Source organism: Vicugna pacos, chromosome X (genome assembly GCF_048564905.1).
Source record: "Vicugna pacos chromosome X, VicPac4, whole genome shotgun sequence".
NCBI lineage: Eukaryota > Metazoa > Chordata > Mammalia > Artiodactyla > Camelidae > Vicugna > Vicugna pacos.
The window spans coordinates 7248779-7275785 of record NC_133023.1 but is presented as its reverse complement, the minus strand read 5'-3'; the positions used below and the strand labels follow the sequence as shown (position 1 = coordinate 7275785).

The 27007-nt window shown below is 38.9% G+C and overlaps 1 protein-coding gene across 7 annotated transcripts in view; it reads left to right on the top strand.

The window, feature by feature from the left end:
• The window catches only part of MID1 (midline 1), a 333537-nt gene that overhangs the window by 104318 nt on the left and 202212 nt on the right, over positions 1-27007 (top strand). The window contains exon 1 of one of the 7 annotated variants that reach the window (XM_072956830.1): positions 3638-3656. The exons of 5 other annotated variants lie outside the window; for them this stretch is intronic. The gene's annotated coding sequence lies outside the window, so the exon portion shown is untranslated. Of the gene's footprint in view, positions 1-3637; positions 3657-24502; positions 24523-27007 lie in introns of those variants that run through there. One more of the 7 variants, XM_031671148.2, reaches the window with a different exon arrangement.

Below are 27007 nucleotides of genomic sequence, written 5' to 3'. Positions count from 1 at the left end.
CAATGACTATGAATTACTTGAGTAATTAAAAAAAACCCAGTATTTTAAAACTAATTCAGTGTGTGTCCACCTCATCCACTTATCCTGATCACTGATGGGTTAACCGGTTAATATAGTAACAGCCTTTTCTCAAGAGTCATTCGAAGGGACTCATGCGTTTGTTAGCTATGTTATTTCACTATACACAGGTTTTGATCTCAAAGACATGATTGTTGCCTAATAATTAATATACTTACTAATTTATGTAATGTATTAATTAAAACTATAAAATACAATCTTATCACTCTAAACAGGGAAAAGCTGAGCTGCCGCTTATTTTAGTGTAACTTCTGGCCAAATCAAATCAGCAGGCGCATAAAATCGGTCATGCACTTCTATAAGGGAGAAATCGTGGATGGCCGCTTTCTTCTAAAGGACAGAGCTGAAAACCCTAGCTCCCGTAGCCACCTAAACCCTTTGCTGGCATACAGCTTTGGCTGCCTCTCGACCACCCCATCAGTGAGCCCCACCTAAATTTCCTGCCCTAGGAATTCTGTCTTTGCCAGCAGTGAGTTCCCACACCTGTAATAACAATTGACCATGAATGTTGGACCGCCAGGTAGCTTCTTTCCCCAAGAGGACTCCAGACATATAATCTTTCCCAATGGTTAGACCCATAAATTCAGGGCAGTTAAATTGCGCTGTCTCATTTAGAAGTGAAAAATCACTTAAAAAAAAAAGAAGAATCTGCTGTCTTCCTCTCTCCTCACATCCCACATACACTCCCTCCTCCAACCTTCTCCAGACTTTGACTTTATCACTTCCTTTCCTGAAGTTTGTCTTTTGAATAAAAATCACCTTTGCAGTTAAAAGATGAATGTTCTAACGAACAAACTAAGGATGGTTTACCTGGCTCTTAGAATCTGTCACAAGAGGATTACAGCTTCCAAAATGGCATGCCATCCGAAAATGTAGAGGGTTCCAAAGAAAGGACCCCGGGATAGTTAATAAATAGCACGTGAATTCTGTACCATGTAAGTGAATCCACTTGTATAAATTCGGACTGGAGTTTAAATTTCAGTGGGTGACAACTATGATGGTGGTCAGAATTTGCTAACTGCCTCTGGCTGCCTTCACTCAAATAATTTTCCTCTACTTTCAGAAACTTGTCAAGTCACCAAATTCTTTCTTAGACAAATGAGCCAGAAAGGGCAAAACTCGCCTAACCCGCCTGCAGCCTGCTGTTCCCTCTCCCCGATATTAAAAGATTCTGAACTCTGTGATATCAACCATACAGTTCATTGCACACATGATACTTGTAATGCTGGAAAAGGAAAGATACTGTCAGCCAACAACTTCTTTTTATTTTGTGACGCCAATGACTGAACTATCTTTTAGGTTATTGCTATTGTTGAAAATCAGTGCAGTCAATCAGTTAATTGTTGGACAGTGTCAGTTTTTAGGTTAAAAACTTCTTGAGAACGCACATCAAAGAGTGCTAGAGGTCAGAATATTAAAGATTTTTAATTACCTTAAAATAACTCCCTTTGAATGATTTTATTCCATTAAGTATTTCCCCATCCAGTTTATTGGAGGGTTCCTCAGCAGGACACAGCTGACTTCTTACAAAGGATATGTTCTCAGGAAGCTAAGTCTTAAGGTTGGACCTTAAGAAACGGCTGTTTTTGCCAGTGAGAATGGTTGGATGTCGACAATTTCGTATTGTTCAAAGTCAATATGTGAAAATAATTTTTATAAATCAAAATTTTTTCTGGGCTCCAGGGAGAAGTCACTGTTAAATACATTTTATAGTGAATGATGAGGTAAAAAGAGTGATATCCTTTTTAAATGTAATGACGAATTTAGCCTTCTGCTTCTGTGTTCTGCTTGCTTAAGGCAGGGCATACCCATTGTCTGAGAAACATAAATGGAGAAGGGAAAAGCTAGTGTTGTTTCTGTCTTCACAGTGAGGCTTGTAGGTTCTCACTCCAAAAATACTACCAGGATTGCTTTGGAAAAGTCAGTCTCTTTAGTTGCACTTTCTTCTTGTTTCTCCCAAGAATTTCTGTTTTCTAATAGGAGTCAAGCAGCCTAACGGGAAGTGAACCAGTGTGTGCTTTAGCTCAGAGACTGGGGCCCTCTCTTCAACGCTCCTTTTCTCTCTGACCAACTAACCATCTTCCTCTGCCCCAAACCCCCATGAAGCTTGGAATAAACTGCTTTGTATCCTGAATCATGCAGAGTGCACCCTGACTACTTAAGAATAGGAATTATTATGTCGTCATTCAGCTAATTCTTTTTTTAACCTCACCAGATTAAAAAAAAAAACACAAATTATTTATACATGTGTGAACCACTAGCCCACATTTCACTCCCCTAAAATAAAATTAGTTTCATAGAATAGACATTTTAAATAATGAATAAATGTTAATGTCTTGGCAGGCAATACCCAGACATTCATTTTTATGATTTGAATAAATCCTAAAAATAATAGAACCGAAGATATTCATCTGTATCAGTAAAATGACCAGATAATTTCTACTAGCCATTTTCCCATTAGCTGATTTATGATTATATCTCTTTATTCACTAGTAAGGTCTTGACATTGAAAGATTCATTCACATAGCGCTAGCAACGTGCTGCATTTATTTAAACCACACTTGACTAGTGGTATATAAATAATCTCCCCCAAACCATATTGATTTCCCAAAGGGAATATTAAATGCTAAATAACTTCACAGATTGGAAGCAGTCCTGTCTCTGCCTTCATTTTTGATATAATCAAAATGATGACATTGTAGCTAGCTTATTTTTAATAATTCACACATTGAGAGCAAAAGAAAATATTACACCATTGCTGGGGGACGTGAACTTGTACTACATAGCACATTCGCATTTCTTTAACGAATGATAACGGATTGACCACATCAGGATTTCTGCCAGGGATTAAGAATGTGCCTATTCATAATGAGGCTATAAATTAGCATAGTATATTATTCTTCAGATATCAGATACATACATAGCTCAAAGTCTTTGGGAAGAATGTAGCTTACATGTCTTCGTGAGTCCCCACAGAATCTTTATAAAGTAGATAATATCCTGATTTTGTAAGTCAGAAAATGAGACAATGTACAGCTCTTGGGCAATGAAAATGATTTTGACTAGATTGGCAAAGCTTGACTGTACGTTCACTAAACAGTTCTCCTTACCCTCCAGACATATTTCCTAGCCCCCTTTTATCTAGCCGTAGTTATGTACCCAAGTTCTTCCCGATAGAGAATCAGAATTCTAGTCCCAGTTTGTAAAAACCTCCATTGCGATCCGCACACTCTTGTTTCCCTTTTCAACAGTGAAAGAGAATTCCAGATATCTAAAGAAAGGCAAAACTGTGAGGTTGTCGAAGCCTGGGTCCCTAAGTCTCAGTGCAGACGGGAGCATCCCAGAAGACCTGACAGAGGAGGATCATCCATGTGGCTCTGCTGTGGGAACAAGAACTAAGTTTTCACCGTGTAATTTTGAGATTGCACTGGTTAACCTACCAGGGCTAATACCACTGGCAACCTGAAAATACTGTGATAAACCTGAAATGTTGAATCTAACAGCCCTGATTCTAGCCTCCCCCTTGGGGCTTTCCTCACCTGCCCAGTTGTAGAACTACAGTCAACTCCAACTATAATGTGAGTCACTACTGTGTCTTTATGTCCCTTTCAAGTCTGGGGGGAAACATTGTGATTAATTTAAGGGATAATCTGTTTCACATAAGTTGCCTCTGAAACATATTTCTGTAGAGCAAATCTTATTACTTCCTTGTCCAAACTAGAGATAGTTCCACCAAGAAAGCCTTCACTAGAGTAATGTGAGACTTTTTAGTGAGATGGTAGCTACATGTCGGGCCCTACATTATGGCAGATGATTTGGGGTTTTTTTGTTTGTTTTTTTAAAGGGAAACTGTGTCTTAAAGGAGCCTTGGGCTTAGTAGGAATTTCCCAGTTCCTTAAGCACAAGGCTCTTAATATGGTACTCAGAGAGCCCTGGTTTTTATTCATGGCAGTTTCCTCCCCAGAGGAATTCCTGGCAATTCCTGGAGACATTTTTGACTGTCACAACCTGATACCTAATGGGTGGTGACCAGGGACACTGCCCAATGTGGTACAATGCACAGGACAGCTCTCCATAGCAGAGAACTGTCCAGCTGTAAATGTCGACAGCCCTGAGGTTAAGAAACCCTAGGCTGAGTTGCGAGCTTCATGAGGTCAAGGGCCATGTCTGTGTTACTGCATCTTCAAGTCACAAAGGGCTTGAAATATAGTGAGTACTTAGTAAAATTTGTTCAGTTATTTAATGGGCTGAGCCCCTCCCAGTCAGCAAAGTGGCAGTAGGTAAAGCAAGATTTGACATTGGAACCTTAGCTCTACTGCTCAGTAGGAATGTGTATTGAGCAAGTTACTCTGCCTTTTTAGGTCTGGGTCTCTTCATCTGTGAACTGGGGGTCATAACAGTACCAATTTCATGGAGCTGTTGTAAAGATTAAGTGAGATAAAGCATGTAGAATGCTCAGCACAGTGGTTGAGATGCTCTTGATAAATACTAACTTTCATTATCGTTAAGAGGAAAGAAACCAATGTCTCCTGGACTTGTGTCATGTGCCAGGTACAGAGTTAAGGACGTACACCATCTCATTCAGTCTTCTTGACAATATCTGTGGAGTAGGACTGTTTGTTTCCATTTCACAGAAGAAGCAACTGGGTTTTAAAGATGTCAAGCATCCCGCCCAAGATCAGAGATACTAAGACGCACAAACTGTGGGAATCGTAAGACTCCAAAGCCCAGCTTCCCTCCATCAAAACACACTGATTTCTTTATGAAACCCCTGAACCTCACTGCCTTCTGTACAATCAAAGGGTGTAAAGCCAATCCCTTTTAAGTGGTATTGACAATGTTTATTGAGCTAGGTGGCAATAGCCCCCTTTCCAGAGCTTTCATGTAATGTGTAATGAACTCTGGCCAGCACTTTAGTGGGTTATAAAATCATCGACCCTATATTGTACCATTCCGTGAAAGTCAAAGTTGCAAATATTAGGTTTACTGGAAAGGAGAAATACCTATATTCATCTGTAACTTTCTGCCTTCCCTGTTTCATATGCTGGATCCTAAGCTTATTACAATCACACACTGTATTCTACTACTTCTGTGGTCATTCCTCACTCAGTGCTCCTAGCAAGGGTAGGATGGATTTCTAAGAGCAAACCTACTGCCATACTGCCTGGGAAAAAACCACATTTACTTCCCTAGATACAGTTTTCATAGTTGTCTCAGTTTTTAAGATGCAAAAAAAGTCACCCTGGGGTGCTATAAAACTTAGATTGGCTTCATGCTAATAAAGGGTTTTCATAAAGCCTCAAATTTCCTATTAAAGCTTATCCACCATCCATCTCATACTTAACAAGATATAGCAAATTTCATTTAACAGTGCTTTGAGAATCAGAACAAAATCAAATCACAAAAGAAAGGAGCCTAGGTGATTATAATCTTTCTTTTTTTCCTTTCTTTCTCTCATTCTTTGAGTTTAATACTTCTCAACTCATCTTTTTCAGTAATACTTGTCAGTACAATAGTGTGTAGATTCTATTGTTATTTTTACTGATACACACATGCTATGTCAGCTTGATAGAGCTTTGCTGACTTCCCAAAAGCAAATCACAACAACCTTTAGAAGGTTCTGGAGGCCCATAAAGACTAGAGAGACAAAGCTACCAGTGATGGGACTAGTGGGAAGCCATTTTGAATACGATCGTTTCCTTGGACGTGCCGCCATCAACCACAACACTCGGTAGCAATGCAGGGGTCCCTGGGCTCTCATTGAACTGTATTTTTCTTTAGAAAAAAGATCAAGAAAACTTTGACTTGCTAAAGGTATGATAAGTGAAGCTTAAAGCTAAATGTGTCTTTAAAGTGTCCTAATTATTTGGAAAGAACTAAGGTATAAACAGAAAAGATTTTGTAACCACCTCAGAAACCAAGGTGATTGATAGAAAGGTTACAGTGCCTGCTGGACAGGGCACTGGGTGAAGAAAGGGGATGGACTGAGTATTTCACTAGACACTGGTTTTAAAGGGTTCATTTACATCACATCCTCTTTTCCTGTGAAGCTAACACCATATGGTTTTGGTACAATAGGCAATCACTAGTCTAACAACAAAAATTATATTATAAAAGCTCTCCAAAATACATTTAAGCGATGTTTTGGCAGTAGACTTGTTTTAGTGATTTATATTAGGATAAATCTCATTCCCATTCATCAGAACTTGGAGATGAAATAAAACTGGCATTTAGTCTTTATGGATTGATTTGAAAAGAAAAAGGAACTCTTTTGAACCCACCAGAGGAAAAGAAGGAATCGTTATGAACAAAGCTTATCTTAGTTTAAGCTCTCTTCTCTCCTTTCTTTTCCTCTTTCCTACCCTTTCTCTCTCCCATCCTCCCTCAAAGGTGAAAATGGTTGGGGTATTTGGTCCAGGATGTAATAAAGGAATTTGAAGTAATTACTTTTAACTGGCTTTCTCAAAGTGACTTATTCCAGATGTCCACATGCTGTAGGTACGTACCATGGTCACATAAGTCGAGGAAACCCTTGAACAAAATTATACAGGTATCTTTGTACAGGACCTTTCAGTGGCTTTATGATGGCCACCTTTCTTGGTTTTATTATGTCCGTAACAGGAAGCATCTCAAGGAAACATACTTCAGAAGCTGCTGCATGTGGCAAAGGTTGTGAGACAAGTGTGTCTACCCTTCAGGGAACTCTTTAACTTATATGCAGTCCAGACACTGAGGAGGACTCCTTGTGCCCAAGATGGAGATATAATTATAGATTAACAAGCACATCATTTTTCAACGAAGATAGCTCCTAAAATATATAATTACACATAGAGAGGAGTATTCTTTATAGTTAGATTAACAATATCATGTTAAAAAAATTTTTAACACCTTTTTGTGGCATGATTCCTGTACAGTAAACTACACATATTTCAGATGTACAGTTCGATGAGTTTTGATAGATGTATATACCCATGAAAGCACCACCACAATCAAGATAGCTAACACTTCCATCACTCCCCAAGAGGTGCAAATTTCGAATTCCCAGTTGATCCCTTCCCACCCCCTCTCCCCTCTGGTGACAAGAAGTTTGCTGTCTGTTGAGTCTGTTTGTTTTGTAGATAAGTTCATTTGTGTCCTTTTTTTTTTTTGATTCCGCATATAAGTAATATCATAACAGTATTTTTCTTTCTCTTTCTGGCTGACTTCATTTGGAATGCCAATCTCCAGGTCCGTCCATGTTGCTGCAAATGGCATTATTTTATTCTTTTTATGGCTGAGTAGTATTCTATTGCATATATATACACCACACCTTCTTTATCCTGTCATCTGTGGATGGACATGTGGGTTGTTTCCGTGTCCTGGCTGTTGTAAATAGTGCTGCTGTGAACATTGGGGTGCATGTGTCTTTCCTAATTATATTTTCCTCTGGATATATGCCCAGGAGTGGGATTGCTGGATCATAGGGTAAGTCTGTTTTCAGTTTTTTGAGGAATCTCCATACTGTACTCCATAGTGGCTGCACCAATTTATATTCCTACCAACAGTGTAAGAGGATTCCTTTTTCTCCACACCCTCTCCAGCATTTATCATTTGTGGACTTTTTAATGATGGACATTCTGACTGGTGTGAGGTGGTATCTCACTGTAGTTTTGATTTGCGTTTCTCTAACAATTAGTGATGTGAGGCATCTTTTCATGTGCTTACTGGCCACCTGGATGTCTTCTTTGGAGAGATGTCTGTTTCGGTCTTCTGCCCATTTTTTATTGAGTTGCGTGTTTTTTTGATACTAAGCTGTAAGAGATGTTTGTACATTTTGGAAATTACTCCCTTGTCAGTCACATCATTTACAAACTTTCTCCCATTCTGTACATTGTTTTTTCATTGTGTTTATGGTCTCCTTTGCTGTGCAAAAGCTTTTAAGTTTAATTAGATTCCATTTGTTTATTTTTGCTTTTATTTCCATTACTTTAGGAGCTGGTTTGAAAAAAATATTGCTGTGATTTATGTCAAAGAGTGTTCTACCTATGTTTTCCTCTAGGAGTTTTATAGTATCTGGTTTTACATTTAGGTCTTCAATCCATTTTGAGTTTATTTTTGTATATGGTGTTACAGAAAGTTCTAATTTCAGTCTTTTGCAAGTAGCTGTCCAGTTTTCCCAGCATCACTCACTGAGAGACTGTCTTTTCTCCCCTGTATACTCTTGCCTCCTTTGTTTTGGATTAATTGACCATAAGTGCGTGGGTTTATATCTGGACTTTGTATCCTGTTCCGTTGATCTATGTGTCTGTTTTTGTGCCAATACCATACTGTTTTGATTACTGTAGCTTTGTAGTGTAGTCTGAAGTCAGGGAGTGTGATTTCCCCAGCTCTGTTCTCCTTTTTCAAGGCTGTTCTGGCTATTCGGGGTCTTTTGTGTTTCCATACAAATTTTAACATTTTTTTTGTTCCAGCTCTGTGGACTATGTCATTAGTAATTTGATAAGGATAGTATTGAGTCTGTATATTGCCTTGGGTAGTATGGCCATTTTAACAATACTGATTTTTCCAATCCCATAACACAGTATACATTTCCATCTGTTTATGTCATCTTGAGTTTCTTTCATCAATGTCTTACAGTTTGCAGAGTACAGTGTCCTTTGCCTCCTTGGGTAGGTTTATTCCCAGGTATTTTATTCTTTGTTGGTGTGATGGTTAATGGAATTGTTTCCTTAATTCATTTTTCTACTATTTCATTGTTAGTGTATAGAAATGCAACTGATTTCTGTATATTAATTTTGTATCCTGCAACATTACCAAATTCATTCATGAGCACTAATAGTTTTCTGGTTGCTTCTTTAGGGTTTCCATGTATAGTATCATGTCATCTGCAAGCAGTGACAGTTTTACTTTTTCTTTTCTGATTTGGAATCCTTTCATTTCTTTTTCTTCTCTGACTGCTATGGCTAAGACTTCCAAAACTGTGTTGAATAAAAGTGACAAGAGTGTTCCGGATCTTAGAGGAAATGCTTGCATCCCTGGGATGAATCCCACTTGATCATGGTGTATGATCCTTTTGATGCATTGTTGGAGTCAATTTGCTAGTATTTCATTGAGGATTTTTGCATCTATATTCATAAGTGATATTGGCCTGTAGTTTTCTTTTTCTGTGATATCTTTGTCTGATTTTGATACCAGGGTGATGGAGGCCACATCTTATTTTGCAAATTGTCTATCACCTTTATTTTATGTTGCCAAAAGAATGTATTAAACACTACCTTTAATGGCTAAAAATACTGTCTCTAGATACAATGAACTTATGTGAACAATTAATTCACATTAATTGTTTGGATATTGCAAACTATACCATTTTAGCGTGAATAGTGAAAGTAGTCAAAGATTAAAGATGCTGATGGTGTTATTTTCAATTACTTTCCCTCCTTGAATCCCAGTATATTTTGTGCTTGCTCTAGGAACCCTACTGTCGTGACAAGATTTCAGCTAAAATATCTGTGTGCTACTAAATTGTGTTGTTTGTTACATTAGTCAGCTTGGGCTGCGATAACAATACCACAGACTGGGTGACTTAAACAAGAGAACTTCATTTTCTCACAGTCCTGGACGCTGGAAAGTCCAAGATCAAGGTGCCGGCTGATTGGGTTTCTGGTGAAGCCTGTCTTGTTGGCTTTCAGACTGCTGGCCTGCTCATTGTGTCCTCACATGGCCTTTCCTCAGTGCCTGCACGTGGAAAGAGAGCAAGCCTTCTGGTGTCTCTTCTTATATGGGTACTAATCCTATTGGGTCAAGGCCCCACTGTTATGACCTCATTTAACCTTGTTTACTTCATAAGGAACTCATCCACAAATACAGTCAAGTTAGGGGTTAAGTCTCAATATATGAATTTTGGGGAGGCATAGATATTCAGTCCATAACATTCATTATCTGCAGGAAAGAGTATACTGTCCAGTAGAATTTTTGATAGCAATAAAAGAACTTTCCTGGTGGTTAAGTGAATGTTGGGATAGAATTTGTGTTGGTGCAAACCTGAGTTTGCTTTCAAAAAAAAAATGAAATGGTATTTATTCAGCTTAGTCATGGATTCTGAGTATGGTGTGTACTAAAGGCAAATAAGATACCTAAAATAAATCCTGATGTATATATGATTTAAATTATTTAAAATAACTTTTCACGTGGAGCTTCTTCACTTTAATAAAATGGTGCATCATACTCAGTTTGAAGAAAATATATGTTTCTGAGCAGATTCTCCACCATTTTTGGAGACTTGCTCTAATAAACATTCTATTCAGAAAAGCAATTTCAACTTAAGACTCTTGACAGCTTCGTTTTCAGGCTAGTCAGCTAGGATGAAAATTGAGCTGCCCAAAGAGAGTTGGCAAAATAGTTTACTTGATATAATTAAAAAGGGGGAAATTTCTAAACCACAGTTGTCTTCAATGCTAATGTGAACAACCAAATGTTATTTCCAGTAGAATTTTTTTTTTAATTTCCTCATTCTTGGCAAGTTGGTACAGCTTTGTGCAGTTGGGAATCAGAACGCTTTTCCTCGAGATAGAAATGTTCTTTGTGTTAAACACATAGTGGTATAATTGTCCTGTACATTCACCACATGCGTTCAGGGGCTGAAACCCAAGTCCAATAATTCTAAATTTGAACACTTAGCTTTACCCCTTTAATAAAGAAAAATCATAGCAACTATGTGTCCATGTGGCCAAATATTTCACGTGGTCAATGTTATTTACTTATACAGTTGGAAAATGACTTGATTGCAGCCATGATGAAAATCTTTGCCAAGGTATGAGCTTTTCTCATATTGGATTTTTCTTTACGAGAATAGGTAACTTCATTTTGTGATTTTATTTGGTTCTGCTCAGTGACACAATGTGGCTTAGGAGACATACTTGACAGAAAAAAAGAAAAAGCAAGGATTTGGGTTACAGATCCTTGCCGATGAACTGCTGTAATAAACAATCAGTGTCCGTTGGACTACAGTATTAAAGTTAGTATATATCACGTTGGTATTGGGCACACAAATAAGTAGGTCATTGGTAATTTCCAGATGTTTTACTTTTTTAGCTGCTGCTCCATCCCCTCTACTTTCCCCTCCTTCTTCTTTAAATGAAACAAGTTTAAATTCTGAGCTCCCCAAAGAAACTTTTCTAAGTGCTTCACATCTAATGTACTAATCATGAAATGGCATCATTTGTGCATTTGGGAGGAGACAATGGGAGCCGCAAGGGAGGCTGGGAAACTGGGGGAGGCCGGCCCCCTGTTTTGTCCCCTTGAGCATGCTAAAAGGGGTATTTGGGCAGACTTTGGCCACTGCCTATTGTGTGTATGTCAAAGTCTTAAACTAAGACGAAGATGCCTTTTGAATGGTTTCACCGTTTTTGCACGTCTCCCTGAGTCTTACTTACCAGTCTTGAGATGCAGATGGAAGCAAAATCCTAAATCTGTTCTGGCTGAGATGTAAGGACTAAGGAGGGGATAACACTTCAGCACTAATGGGATTCACACTTTGTTAGAAAATAACCTTGTTGCTCTAACCTTTGCTTGCATCAACAGCGGCTGCTTTAGAGTGAGTATTTGCTTTTCTTCTTGCCTGTGAGGTTATATTAATTTCTTTTTCCAGCGTGATGGTCTGCCTGTTCTGGATTTTACATTTAAAAAAAAAAAAAAAGGAGTTTCCAGCGCTGCATTCTTACTGGGTTGTGTTCAGGCTTGCAAGCCACTCTTTACTTGGCTAAAGACATTTTGTTTTGTTTTCATAATTTCAAAGAAGTTTTTTGCAGCTGGGATTTTAAAATGCTGAAGTCTACAAATTAGTTTTCCCCCTGAAGTAGGAAAAGAACATTACCATTGCATATGTAGACTTCACATCTTCATAGAATAACTTAGTGACCTGTTTTTTTTAATTAGTCAAAAATATTGATTCTCCTTTAATTCTTTCTATCCAAGGCCAGTCTAACTCTTTGCTTGACATATCTCAAAGCTGCCTCCTTGTTTCTCTGCTCTACTACTATGTGAGATTTTGCCCCTTAATCTATTACTTGAAATCCCACTTTCCTAAATGTCAATAACTTGTAAAATAATTTTTATGCCAATTTCTATTCTCACTTTTTCCACAGTCCATGAGCTATAAAATATATTAAAGATAAGGAGAAGTATGACAGTTTTTTTTTGCTACATCATAGGATAAGTTTACCTTTCAACTGCATCATAGTACAACTTGATTAAAGTCCCGAGCAATCCACTTTAAGTAATCTACATTCAAGGATCTGTCTAAAAACTACACACTGTGGAGAGGGTAGAGCGCATGCCCAGCATACAAAAAGTCCTGGGTTCAATCCCCAGTATCTCCATCAAAAAGTGAATAAGTAAACCTAATTACCTCCTGCTACAAAATAGATAGGTAAATAAAGATAAACATTTTAAAAATAAATCAGGAGATTTAAATAAATAATAAAAGCTGCATGTTAAGTGAAAAGATCTAGGTAGTTCTTTAGCATATTCAAAGAGTTTATTTGTAATCATCTGACTTTAATTATGGACTGTGTGGTGTCCAGACACTGATTTTTGCCTCACAGAGACTGTGCTTGCACAATTGCTGCATGACCTGGCGTTTTGATCTGTTCTCCGTGCACATGGGAGGCCTCTTCCAGGTGCCAACATGGAGTCAGGGAGGGAAAAAAGCTTGTTCTTCTCCCTTCTTAGGTTCGGTGACTGCAACCCTACAAAATAAACTGACCAATGACAGATTAACAGGAGAAAAAGATTTATTTAATAGGCATATGGTGGGGGGGCTCACAGGAAAACCCCAAAAAGGCTATGAGACCTAGTGGCTTATATACTATTTTAACAAAGTGCTGTAAATTTTGTGGCTATGTGCCAAGACCATGGAAAAGGGTTTGAGAGTTCTAGGGACAGTAAATTGTGAGAAATAGATGGAGGAGACTACTGGAAGATAAAGATGATGTCAGTAAGATTTATTTATGCAGATTTCAACCAGTGCCATCCACAGGGGTCAGTTGTTTCCTCTTCTTGAGACAGGAGAGTAGAGAGGGGACATCTTCACAAAGGGAAATGTGTGCCCTGCCTTTGAGCAGATGGAGGGGAGAGAACTTTTTTTGTACCTGCTGTTTCTCAGTTGCCTTTGACTCAAAATAATTATTATGCCAAAGTGACGTATTTTGGGATAGCATATTCATATCCTCTTCAATGGGTGTCTCATTATAGAAGTGAATAGTGGAGACATTGAGGATGTTAATCCCCTCACTAGAAAATGGTACCCCTTACCCTTTCTGAATCACTTTTAGCACAACATTCAGAATAGCACACCCATATCACTTCAGTCTACTTGACTATTAAATGTGTACTCAGCCAGAATTGTGCTCTTGTCAAGACATAGGTTGTGCATTTTAATGAGATCTCTTTTTGAAAAATTAAGATGGACTATTGTTTACATTTAATATCATTTAAGGGTAAACACCCATTGGTGTTACGAGACTATCTCATTTCTCTGTTTCTTTGGGATGGTTGCAGAGGATGGGGGTAGGACTTGCCACAACAGAATGTCAGCGTGTGACCAGAGCCTCCTCAGTAAGTGGTCCCTCCAGACGGAGGCTGGAATCTCAGCCTTCGTGACAGGTTCAGGGTTCAGTGGAAAGCGTGCTCTCGCCAACATCATCCTACTTGTTAGAAGGATTTTTAGAAACACGTGTCAGATCTGCATTAGAGCACGTAAGGGTAAGAAACAACCAGGAAAATCCACATCAATACTTTGAAGTCTGTCTCTATAAATACTGTGTTTTTAAGAGGTTACATCAGTGGTCCTTAAGAGGAGGAGGAGGAAGGTGATTCTGATCTCTAGGGAACATTTGGCAGAGTCTTGGAGACATTTTTGCTGGTTATAGCTGGGATGTGGGGGATGCTACTGGCATCTGCTGAGAGTCCAGAGATGCTGCGAAACATGCTATAAGACAGAGGATCATGCAGCCCCAGGTATCAGTAGTGCCGCGGTGGAGAAAGGCGCTTCACATCACCGTGCATCGCGTGTCGGTGCACATCCGACCTCTGCCTACCAGCCTTGGCTCCAGAAACAAACCACCATCCCAGGACGCCCGCAGATACCATGCCAGATATTTAGAGAGAAACCAAAGCCTTCAATGAATTCATGAGTCTAAGTCTTACGTGTTTTTAAACAAACACACTGAAGCATTAGTAAAGATACTTGAGCTTTTTTTTTTTTTTTAATAGACTCACAGTGGATTTGTCATGAAAAAAAGTCATCCGTGATGAGTGGTCAGTGCAGTCCTATATAAATCATCTCCCCCTTTCCCCTTATTTTGGAAGCTCCTGCGAGCTGAGAGACAATTTTCAGCCTTAAATTCCCCTGCTCCAAACTTCTGTTGGTTGCTTGCAGTGTTTCTTTTGGTTTTGTTTGGACTTGTAGTTTGAGTTTAGGGAACGTTCCCTGAGGCATTCTGGGATCCTGTCCTTTGAATGTTGATCCTCAGATGGATCACTAAAGAGCCATTAAGAACTGGCTCTGGTGTCCCTTTGTAGAATAAAGTCAGCATTTTCCCCCCGCTGAGGGCAGCCCTGTTAATCCATTGTTTCTATCTCTTGGAGGAGGTAGCTGATTTTTGTAACTGAAAAGCAAAACCACCTGGTAGAATTCTAAAGTAAATGAAATCTCCAATCTCCCAATTCTTTTCTAAAGGGAATAAATGGTATTGGGAACCTGGGGGTGTCCCTGCACCCTAAGATTCTTGAAGGGAGGCAGTAGCAAGTGTATAAGCAAGTAAAGATAGATGAGAATTGTTCTAGTAATGATGTCTCAAAAAATTAAAAAAAAAACTCTTGGAGGCGGGGAGAGGATGTTCAGTGTTAGTGTGTGTGCATGCTAAGCACAAGGTCCTGGGTTCGTTCTCCAGTACCTCCATTTAAATAAGTAAATAAACCTAATAACCTCCCATCCAAAAAAATAAGTGTTTTTTTAAAAAACTACTTGGATTGATTATGGACAAACAGCATCCTGTTTGTCCCAGATAACAATCATTAGGTAGGATGTAGTTGGGCAGAATTGTTGATAGAGACCTCATATAGCTGATGTTATTTTTCGATACATCAGTTGTCTTACAAACAAATCCTAATCTAGCTTCCCAGGCCCTCCCTGATCTCGAACAGCACTGTCCAGTAGAAATAGAATTTGAGCTGCATATGTAATTAAAACTTTTCAGATAGCAAAATTTAAAAAGCAGGTAAAATTTAATGTAATAATATATTATTTAAGCCAGTATATCCAAGTTGTTATCATTTCAACATGTAATCAATGTTTTTAAAATTACGGAGGAGATATTTTACACTGTTTTCATACTGAGTTTTTGAGCTCTAGTGGGTATTTTTACATCTACAGTGTATCTCAGTCAGACTCACTACATTTCAAGTGATCAGTTGGCCATGTGGAAGTGATGCTGTCCTATTGGATAGCACAGTCTAGCCCTGGCCTGTTTCTCCAACTCCATTTATTTTTTTCACTCTCCCTGGTAAAATTCACATTCCAGCCTTGAGGAACCTCCTTCACCTCTATCACCCCAAGTATTCTTTCTTATTTCTTGGTCTTTGTACAAATCTCTCCCTGGGATGCTTTCCCTCCTACCTGGCTAGTTCCTACTTATTCTTTGCAAAAGTTGATTCTTCTGGGGAAAAAAAAAACTGTTGGGGAGGAAAAACTTTTCCTCTGCCCTCTTAGATTTGTGACTGGCAGCCTGAGAATTAAAACGGACAAAAGACAGGTTAGCAGGAGAAAAGGCAGAAGTAATGTAAATGCTCATTGTGCACGCACGGGAGAGCTTGGTGATGAGTAACTTACAGGGGTGATTAAAATTTGGGGCTTATTACCTAACTTAGTAGGGGAAATGGAGTGGGGAGAAAAGACATCCATGGGAAGAACAAATAGGTCTCTTTTCGAAAGTCAAATGGGTTTTTAAGAGAACTACTGGGAGATTTAAAAAGCTGATGCTAATGTTTGCTTATGCATGACTATGAAACTCCCCCAGACAGGGGATTTATGGTGGGTTTACTCTTGGTCTCTCTGTTAAGAGTAGAAGCCACCGTGAAGAGGGAATTTATGGTAGTCTTCATTTCTTACAAGTTTCTGCTTTTAGTCAAATAAGGGAAGCTCCAAGAAGACTTCTTTCTGCATCTGTTGAATCTCACATGTCATCATCTTAAAATAATCTTTATACCAACTTTGGAGTTCCAAGTGGGTGCTCACAGAACCATGGACGCAGTTAGGTTTTGCTCCTCCATCCTCTTATGTGACTGGTACTTCCCATTCCATAGTTCTCATTCACTTTCTTATCCTTTCAAGTTGGGTGTTTTCTTTTCCCCAAATAGACGATAACCCCTGGGAAAGCAGGAGCAACTCTGAATTTCCTCTATGTTAATGTGAATTCATTACCAAGGACAGTGGACTGGCACATAAGAGACACTTGATAAATATTTGTTGAATAAATCAACCAAATATAAATAGTCTTGGAGGAAAGGAAAAACATCTTTCTCTTCTACCCTTCCAAGTTCTTGGCTGGGGCTTCTGTAACAAAAGACATATTAACAAGAGAAAAGCATACTCATTTATTTAACAAAAATTTTGCATGGCACAAGAGCTTTCATAAAGAAGTGAAGACCCAAAGAGTGGTTAAACCTGAGTGTTCTTCAATCCCCAGTACTTACACTAATAAACAAACAAACAAACCTATTGCCTCTGCCCCCCCAAAAAGAAACCTGAGTGTTCTTACGCTAGGTTTGATGAAGAGCTACAGATGCATTTTAGCAATAAAAACCAATGGAGTAACGATACATGTTACAACATGGATGGTTCTCAAAAGCAGTTTGTTTAGTGGAAGAAGCACACTCAGAAGACCACATATTGTGTGACTCCATTTATAGGAAGTATCCAGAAAAGATACACCTATAGAAACGGGAAGGAGTTGCCTGGGGCTGGAGGTAGGATTGTGGATAAACTGTAAGTAACCACAGGGGTCTTGTTGGGTTGATGGAAATGCTCTAAAACTGACTTTTGGTGCTGGTTGCAGAACTTGGCAAATTTACTAATAAAAGTCATTTAAAATGGATGAACTTGATGATACGTAAACTGTACCTCACAAGAGTTAAAGATTAAAAAATAATGATACTTTTTGAAAGACATTAGGTAAAAATGTATATATATCCAGTATGAACTCAACTTGTTGAATGTTATTTCTGTGGTCTATCTATAAATGTGTGTATCAAACTGTTAATAGTGGTTATCACTTCATTTTTGAACTCTAGGTGACTTTTATCTTAGATTTTTTTTAATGGTGGTACTGGGGATTGAGTCCAGGACCTTGCACATGCTAAGCACATGTTCTACCACTGAGCTGTACCCCCACCCCCTTAGATTTTTAAAATATCCAAAATTCCCTCTGAGCATTTATTACTTAAAACAATTAACTTACAAACTAAAAAAAGAAACCAAAAAAACAAACTCTTTAGGAAGATGAATGACTGACCCTTTGAATGAATAAAGTCTGTATGTTGCTGGGGAAGGGGGGTGTATGTGCCTGTGATTCAAGTGAATAATGATCCAGTTCCAAAAAGGAGGATGGAAGACCCTAGCTTCCAAAGACAAGATGAACTGTGTTTATTCAGGATGTTAATGATTTTGTCATTAAGAGTTGACAGTGGAACTCTTTTTGCTTCTAGAGAATCAGGGCTGAGTTCATCCATGCATTCTTTTAGAGGAGTGACCTCTCAAGGGATGAAGTAAGAAAGAGCTCTAGCATAAAGTACTAGAGATTTCCACTGGGGTCAAGTAAAAGGAAATGACTACAACTGAACACAAGCAGGACAAAGCTTAGCAACAGCTGATTACTATTAAACCAGGTTATGAGTTTGGTTAAAACTATACTCTTTTTCTAGTGTCATGCAAATGACTCTCATTCCTTAAGGACTATTTGATTAATGCAGCTTAATTCAATGCCCCCAACACTATTGCTGTCTCGCCGCAAAAGGAAATTCTACATTCAAATTTGTCTGTGTATCATTTCTAACATCTTGGTTGAACAACACTTTCAAAGTATTGGTTGTATGAGAAGTTAATAATTTTGCTTCCAAGAATGTTATATTTTCATATGTTTTTAAAATACTAACATTCAGGAAAAAGGTGTGATAATGTAACATGATGCCTTACATGCACACCGTAATTTTTCTTTTCTGATATCCTGGTCCCCTTTGAACTATAGCCTACTATTTCAGTGATTAAAATCTGAATTTATTATTATTATTCTCACCAGTGACTAATTTGGAGACAAATTATTGTACTGAGGTATCTTCTTATTTTTTTTAATAATTGTATTTTATGTGGCTGGTGTTTTTCTATTATCACACAGGAAAGAGAAAGTCCTTATTTTTACATCCTTTCAGTACTTTAAATACTTGACATCAATTAAATGCTTCCAGATAGCTAACCAATAAGTTCTTCCTATAGCAGAAAAAGGGAAAAGTGCTTTGGCAGGGAGCATTCTAATTAGCTTTCAATTATCTTTAAAAAAAAATTAGGTCAACCTTTCTGACAATCAACTCATATTATTGTCCTCTGAGGTTCATTTTGAAATACCTTTTAATTTTCTCTGAACATTCATTAAAAGAATATTATAAACTCACTATCTTAAAAAAGTGAAATTGTAATCTCATCACAGAAATATAACCAATGTTCACATTTTGATATAGCTCCTCTTCAAATGCAGTCAATATAGACACAAACATAAAACCTAATTCGTTTCTGTATAACGATTTATTCAGCAAACGTTCACTGAGTGTCAGTTGTGTGCCAGTGCTGTTTGTACTGGATGCGTCATACTGGCTGTTCTGTCAACCCAGCTTTCACTATCACTGGAATGTTTTCCATGTCAGTATGTTTATTCCTGCTGTATCATTTTAGTGACTGCATAATTATGACAAATTTTGCTTTCCAAAATGAAGAAGACAACCTTTCCACCACTCCCCTCTCTTTCTAAACCTTGTCATGCCCTACCAAGAGGTAGAATTTCTGTCCCCTTACCATGAACTTGGGTGAAGTTTTATGACTAACCTCAATCCCCCAGATGTGATGCCATATGATTTCCAAGAGAGGTCATAAAAGGTGATATGATGTCTGTCTAGCTCTCCCTGGGGACACTCAACCTTAGAACTCACCATCACATTGTAAGGAAGCCCATGCCACATAGGAAAGGCTCTATGTAGGTGTTCTAGCCAATAACCTCAGCTGAGTTCTCTGACAACAGCTGGTATCACCTGCCAGCCATGTAATAAGTAAGTCTTCAGGAGACTCCAGCCTTCAAACCACAGCAGCTGATGGCAAGTAGAGAAGAGGCAGCTGTCCACACTGAACCCTTCCAAAATCACAGATTTGTGAGCACAACGCATGTGGCTTGTTTTAAGCCGCTAACTTTGTGGATGGTATGTTAACACAGCAGTAGATTACAGGGATTTCAGTATTCCTTTAAAATGACTGTACCACAACGTTTGTAGCCAATTTCTTATTTTGGGACGTTTGGTACTAGTATTTTGATGTTGTTGCTTTGCTAGTATAAACATCACTTGTATGTATATCTCAGAACATAGTGAATGTTATGTGTAGCCTTATTTCCTCAATATTATTTCCCGAAAGTAGAGGTGTAGGTCGAATGATATGCATATTTTAGGGGCTTTTGATGCAAGTTTGGGGCAGTTCACTTTCTAGAGGCTCACAGGTACGGCTGGTTTAGAAATACTTAAACTTAAAATACTTTGACAAAATCACTGCCTAGAAATTTGGTAACTGAAAAGGAAAGATCATTGAGTATAGGGAAAACTACAGATACTTCTATCAAAAAGAAGTTCTCTGGCTTTTAAGTTAAAATAATATATTCAAATATTTAAGAAGGAAAAGTGATTATGCAAACATGAATTTTGAGGGTGAGAGTCTCTTAGTCGAATCTGAGCACATATTTGTCACCTATAATCCTCAGATGGCTCTCAAATAGTCACTTACTATGCCATACTTCATAGAATTTTAACTACTAGAACTTAAAAATATTTTCAAGTCTAGCAATTTCTAGAGCTTTCTGAAGACCAAATAATCCTACTGCAGTCTGAAGACCTTGTCCTGAGCGGGGTTTTAGCTCTGAATTAATATTGTCAGATGATCAGATGCAGTGGCTTGACTGGTTGTGCAGATCAGACGAGAGCTAAGAGTTGTCCTGTGACCATGGCTGATATAATTATTACCTAAAAATATAAGTGAAGAAAAGTTTCAAGGCAGTGTTTTCCTGTTCCGTGCTGCAATTTTTTTTTTAATGTCTTGGCTACTATCAGTTGTCTTTACTCATTTTGTGTGTGTGTTACCAATCACCTTCTAGCATAATAATGTTAATAATAAATCTTAGGTTGATATCATAGTTTAAAGTTTACAAGGTGCTTCTATATTTGTTTGATTGTTTTATTTAATCTTCAGAACAAAACCAGGGGTCATCACTTTGTCGACAATGGAAACAAGTCCAGGGAAGTTAAGTAACCAGAGAGAGACAACTAAGATTTGAACACAAGTCTTCTGATCTCAACTTAACATCTTTTAAAGTAGAAACCAGGGACATCTCCTCCATCTTTTTAAGACCATCTCTTACATTATGCTAAAGATCATCTCATCACACAGAGTAGGGGTAAGCAGATTCTTTCTGTAAAGGGTCAGATAGTAAACATTTTCAGCTTTGTAGGCCATTCAGTCCAGTAGTGCAACTTAGCTCTGCCACTGTAGCAGGAAAGCAGCCATGGACAATGTGCCGTGAATGGGCATGGCTGTGTTCTAATAAAACTTTATTGACAAAAAGACACAGAAGGCCTTTTGGGTCCTTAGGCCATACAGGTGATCCCCAACTTAAATAGTCTTTCGATTTTCTGATAGTGAAAAAGCTATACGCATTCAAGTAGAAACTGTACTTCGAGTTTGGAATTTTGATCCTTTTCCCAGGCAAGCGATCCCCAGTCCGCTCCTGTCTCATGATGTGGAGCAGCCACAGCTCCCAGCCAGTCACGTGATTATTAGGACCGTTCTCTACACAGACTGCCATTCTGTTTTTCACCTGCAGTACAGTGTTCCATAAATAACATGAGATAGTCAACACTTTATTATAATGTAGGCTTTGTGTGAGAGGATTTTGCCCAGCTGTGGGCTAATGGAAGTCTTCTGAGCATGGGTAAGGTAGGCGAGGCTGAATTGTGATGTTCGGTAAATCAGGTGTGTCCAGTGCATTTTCTACTAACGATATTTTCAACTTAGGGTTTATCAGGACAAAATGCAAGTCGAGGAAGAACTATAGTTGGCCAACCCTAGGCATAAGAGGATAGGTAAACACAGGAATCTCATGTCCATTTCTGCCCTTTCTACCTCATTCACTTCCTTTCCCTATAAAAACCTGTTTTTATTCTTTCCTGTCCTTTCAGAGTGGTTTTTTGTTTGTTTGTTTTTGCAAATACAAACTTGGGCATAGACAGACTTTCACTCCTCCCACTGCACCGTCCATATTTCTCACAGCCCCATGCCCTCTCTACACTCGGTTTTGATGACCTGGGCATTCATCATACTAATACCTGGAGATCTGACATTCTTTTCTGCGGTTGTACAGTTCTTTGCTATGTAGATATACTATAGAATAATCAACCTGCGGCTGGGCGTCTGTGTGGTGTCCATTACTTTGCTTGAATGTATGACATTTCATGCTTGCGCTGGTGATTCTGTGGAATAGATTCCTTAAAGTGGTATTGCTGGATGAAGGGGACATGCATCTGTAAATGTATCACTTATTGCCAAATCCCCTCCATATTTGTGGTAGTATTTTTTACTCCCACCAGCGACCTATGAGAGTACCTGTTTTCCCAGAGCCTCAGCAGTGGAATATGAGGCCAGACCTTTGGATTTAGTCCACTCTGTTAGGCAAGAGCTGATATCTTGGCATAGTTTTAATTTGCATTTCCTTTACGGCCAGTGAAAAAGAACATGTTTCCATACATTTAAGGACCAATGACGTGTCACTTCTGTTTCATAGCCTTTGCCTGTTTTTCTTTTGGGTGGTAGGTTTTTCTCTCTTCAACATTTAGGCACTTGTTAAACATACAGGAGAGAGGCCCTCTGTCCCAGTTCATCATTTCTTTTGGTTTATGCTGGTTTTTGCTGTGCAAAAGTTTTTTTGCACAGCAGATCTACTGATCATTGGTAGATAGGTAGAATAAGATAGAAAAATGGAGTATAGATATAAGTGATACAAATAGAGATATAGATGATATAGATACATAGGTAGATATAGATAGAGATGTAATATATACATCTGAGTTTTTTATTGTCCTTGTGCCAAACATCTGAAATTTAAATGGATGAAAAGGATAAAGGTGGTGATGAGAGTTGCAAAGATACTACAGCTGTTATTTGCAATTAAGTTTGCATTAGAAATTCAAATGGATTTCCTGAGTATTACTTAAAACATTTAAGACTGGCGACATGTGCTGGTACAGAGAACAACTAACACAGAATAGAGTGAATAGCCACCGTTACTTCAAGAGCTATGTATTACTTGATAGTGAGGAAAGAAAATCTTCTATAATCAAGAAAAATGTGATCTTAGAGTTCCAGTTAAGTCTGAAAGTCTTCATACAGACATTTGAAATTACGTGCAAACAGTGGCAAAGATAATTTAATTGTAAAATCACTTCCATGACGTGTAACAGAAAGACATCAGCATCGTTGTGGAAGTGTTTTGTAGTCATAGAAAAACTAAACAGTGTTCCTCTTGAAGGTTACTATTTTGCTGTCAGGTGATAAACTTTTAGAATATTGAATTCTGTGCCTTTTGTTTTGTCCGAATTCTCTCCTCAGTATATTCCTTTCTCATCCTACTCCCATTATCTCAGCAAAGGGGAATCAAAAATTGAAATTGAGAAGGACAGATAAGTTATAGCATTTGCTAGGCACCCGGGGCTCATTTTTGCTGTGAAGATGGCATTGTCACCAAGCAGAGGCAATTTTCTTTCAAGAGAGGAGAGGCTGGACAGGGGCCTGGGGTAGGGGGTGCAGACGGAACCATGATGTCACAGATTGCATTGTCTCTTGGGAAACTCATTCATCAAACCGTCACCTCTGATTCTATGCAGGGTCACTACAGAAAGAGGCCGCATGCCCCGGTTTGGGCATTCTGAAGTGTTAGTGGGTAGTCAAGCTGGTGGTGGGAAGCCGATTCATTTTGTTGCAAAGGCCCACACGGCATGCTGCCGAGCAGAGGCACCAGCGCAGCGGCGTCTCCTTAGAAATAATGACTCCAAGGCAAACAGCCTTCACTGCAAAATGTAGAACTGTGCCGTCTGCTCGCCTCCTCTTTGATTTATTTGTTTCAGGGTTTTACATGACACAGTAGAAAGGTAAGTCTTCTTTTTCAAAACTTGAGGGGGAAGGGAAGGAATTCCAGATTGCTTACAGCGTATCTGAGATATATGGAAGATATTTGTCCTGGGTTAGAAGGGGATTTGGATTTAGAAGGTGTGAATATCATTGTGAAATACAACTGGGAACCCCGTCCTCGGGAAGACAAGGTAAACTTTAGATCTTAAAAAGGGTTGTGCCTTACCACTTAGCAGCTGCCTTTTCTTTCATTGGATATTTTCAAAACGTGAATCTAAAAAATGAAGTTTGTGAAAACAGTCATTTTCAGGATCCCTGCTAGAGTGTGTAGACCCACGTTTTCATCTTTGATATGCTGCCTTGATGTTTTCAGGTTATTTTCAGTTTCGGGCTACGTTCAAAACAAACAGCGGCGAGAAATTGTCAAGGGCTTTTAAAGCACTGGCTAAATTTGGGCAGCTTCTAGCTGATGTCTCCGTAACTTGTTTGAAATTATTCTGTTCCTGGAAAAATAAAGGAGTATACAACTCAGATGAAGTTTTTCAGCTGAGCCGCCTTTCCCATCCCTGAGAGATACCAGCTGGCATTGGGAGGGGACCGAAAAAGCAAAGACACATCTCCGTGCTGACCAGGGACCCGTCCTGGTCCCGGGCTCAGTACTTGGTGTCCCATCGCTGAAGAGTTGGGGGGGTCGGGTCCCACGCCTCCCTGAGGTTTCGCTTGCCTCGCAGGAATTACTGCCAGCAGACACCCCCTTCTCTCCCTCCCCTCCCGCTCCCCAGGAGAGGCGCTTCTGCAGAAGTCATTTGGTGTGTGTGCTGATTTTCCTGGTGAGGGGATTAGATCCTGGGAGGGGTTGCCCAGGAGAAACCAAACAGAGGGAAAGAAGACTTCAGCCTTCTTGGTCCCCCATGTCCAGTGACTCTAAGAAACCTAGAGCAGCTGTGGCTTGTGTTCTTTCGTCTACGTAGAAGAAACTGGTAAGGCTCCTTTTTTTACTCCTGCTCTGGGATGCTCTAACTGCCTTTATTAAAGGGCCGGTGTTGGAAGGCAGGGAAATTGGTTAGTGATTCTGGGGATATCCTGCATTGTCTCTGCCTAACGCATGAGAAAGGCGCTGTCTCCTGCACAAAGGGCCGGTAGCCATTGCATAATGTGACTTTTCCCAAACTTGATTAGCATCACTCTCAAGCCGCTGACTTAAACAAAATCTGAGTGCTCACACACAGACAGGCTACTCCATGTCAGACTGCACCTATTTATAGGAGAGTCAGATTTTTCAAGCATTTCTATCTCAGTTTGATTAGTTGGGGGGTACAGTTGCCTGAGAGTGGGAGAAAATCAGACCTTTCTGGAAAATTCTCAGTTACTTGTTTGTTCTAAGGATGTACATTTCACCTGTTGTGGAACTAGCTCTGTGGGGACCAAAACCCATGCTGATAAACCAAGTAGTCTGTCCCAAGAGTAAGTTCCAGACAGTGGGATAAAGGGGAAACTGGTTCCACTGAAATGAAGGTAACGGAGCTTTGAGTCAGTCATGAAGAACTTATATTCTCTGTTCGTTACTCAGCCAGTGTTCTCAACAAAAGAAATGAGGAAGCTGCCCGTGAATCAGGAAGAATAAGTATTATGCAATCAGCTTGCTTACACAGCCTTATTTGACAAATGTTACTTCTTACTCCCTAATCCCATTCTCTTATTTTTAGAATTGATTTTGGTATTTATGTGGTGATATATATGTATGCGTGTATATATGTGTGTATATAAATATTTTATTAAATCCTGGTAAACTGAAATCTGAATAGTTTAGAAATAGATTAAATCAGTTTGAGGCAGTGTATCCCTTAAGCAGACTACCAAAGTCTTTCGAGTTGGGGTATGCATGGAGAAGGTATAAGTGACAAACAGCTGTTGTTTCTGTGATGGACAAGTCCAGAAGCCTGTTCTCATAGCTGAGAACCAAATTCCTGCAAACCCTGCTGCCCCTCCCCCACCCTGCAGGAGGGGATGGTAATCTTTGTTGTGGTCTCCCCCCCATCTCAGAGTTTGGATGCTGCCTCTTGTCACCGACTGCATTTTCTCCCTCCTTTTTAAAATTGAACTAAACTTTACAAACTGTGCGAAGTTCGGATGGTAGATGTTTAGTTTCTAAACTGAGCATATGCAAAATAATACACTTCTTACCAGTCCAGTTGCATCTGTACAGCATGAAAACAATGCGCAAATAAAATGATTCAACAGCAACTAATTACCTAGGTCTGGACCTTTAACCTCAATTGAGATTAGGCACGTAGAGTTTTTTTCTTAATTCTCGTCTTAAAATGACCTGATTATTAGAATATTCAAAAATTGAAAAGGTGTGGCATTTATGTCATTAATAGCCACCAGTTTTTTAAGTATATAACTATTTAAATAACGTTTCTTTGCATCCATATTAATATGCATGCCTGAAAAATACGTGCTTTCTTTAAAACAAGCTAATTATTTGATTGATGTATCTTTTGCAAAAAAAAAAAAAAAAGCCAGTTCCCTTTCAGTGTCAATTTTCATTCTTCTTCAACTGAAAATGCTAATCCACCCAAACAGTTTTATCTTTGCCTAGAAATTATTTACGGAATGCAGGCAGTTAATTTGGGGTCCTGAGTGTGAGATAACAGTTAATCAATTTATCTGTGAACTCTAAGGCCACCTGGGAGGTTTTCAAGTTTTGATCAATGTTATTTACTATTCTGTACTGTGTGCTCGAATCAGTTTCAAAGACTATTTACCTTCATAATATTTGAGCCCAAGAGCATCGAAGTTATTAGAATTGATTTTCTTTCCAGGTTGATCTTTTAAAATATTTCTGCTAGTCACTTTTCACTGCCACCTTATGCGATTTTCATTCATCTGGCATATATTTATTGAGCACCTGGATGTCACTAGTGTGGTCCACATTTGCTGTTAGAGATAAAAGCTATATTTTGGTTGGGCTCCCTGTGGAGGTGACCACGGCCAGAAGGGGAGAGACCATCTATTGCTGCTCCAGCAATTGTTTTCATGTTCACATGGTTCACTTGCAAATGTGGTTTCAGCAACCACAGAAAATGCTAATTCTTCTGCATTATTGATACAGTGAAGTATATTACTGGCCGCTTAGAACCTGGGAGCTAAGTTAATCAATAATCCTCTCACACAGCACAATGTGTTATTCTCATTGCTGGGCATTTCAATAATTCAAAAGTACGATTTTTCGTGAATTAATCTGGCCATTGTACAAGCTGGGAAAATACAGACCAAAACGTCTTAGCGAACTTTGTCTTTACCATTTGTAAATTGCCGTTCCTTCTCATTTTGTGTCTTGACAGATGAGCTTTTTTTCTGTTAAGTGGTTTGTGTTCAATGATATATCACCATAATGTACATAATTTATAATATCAATAGGAAAAGGGCATCATGGGAAAGAAAGGGACTTGTCCGGAATCC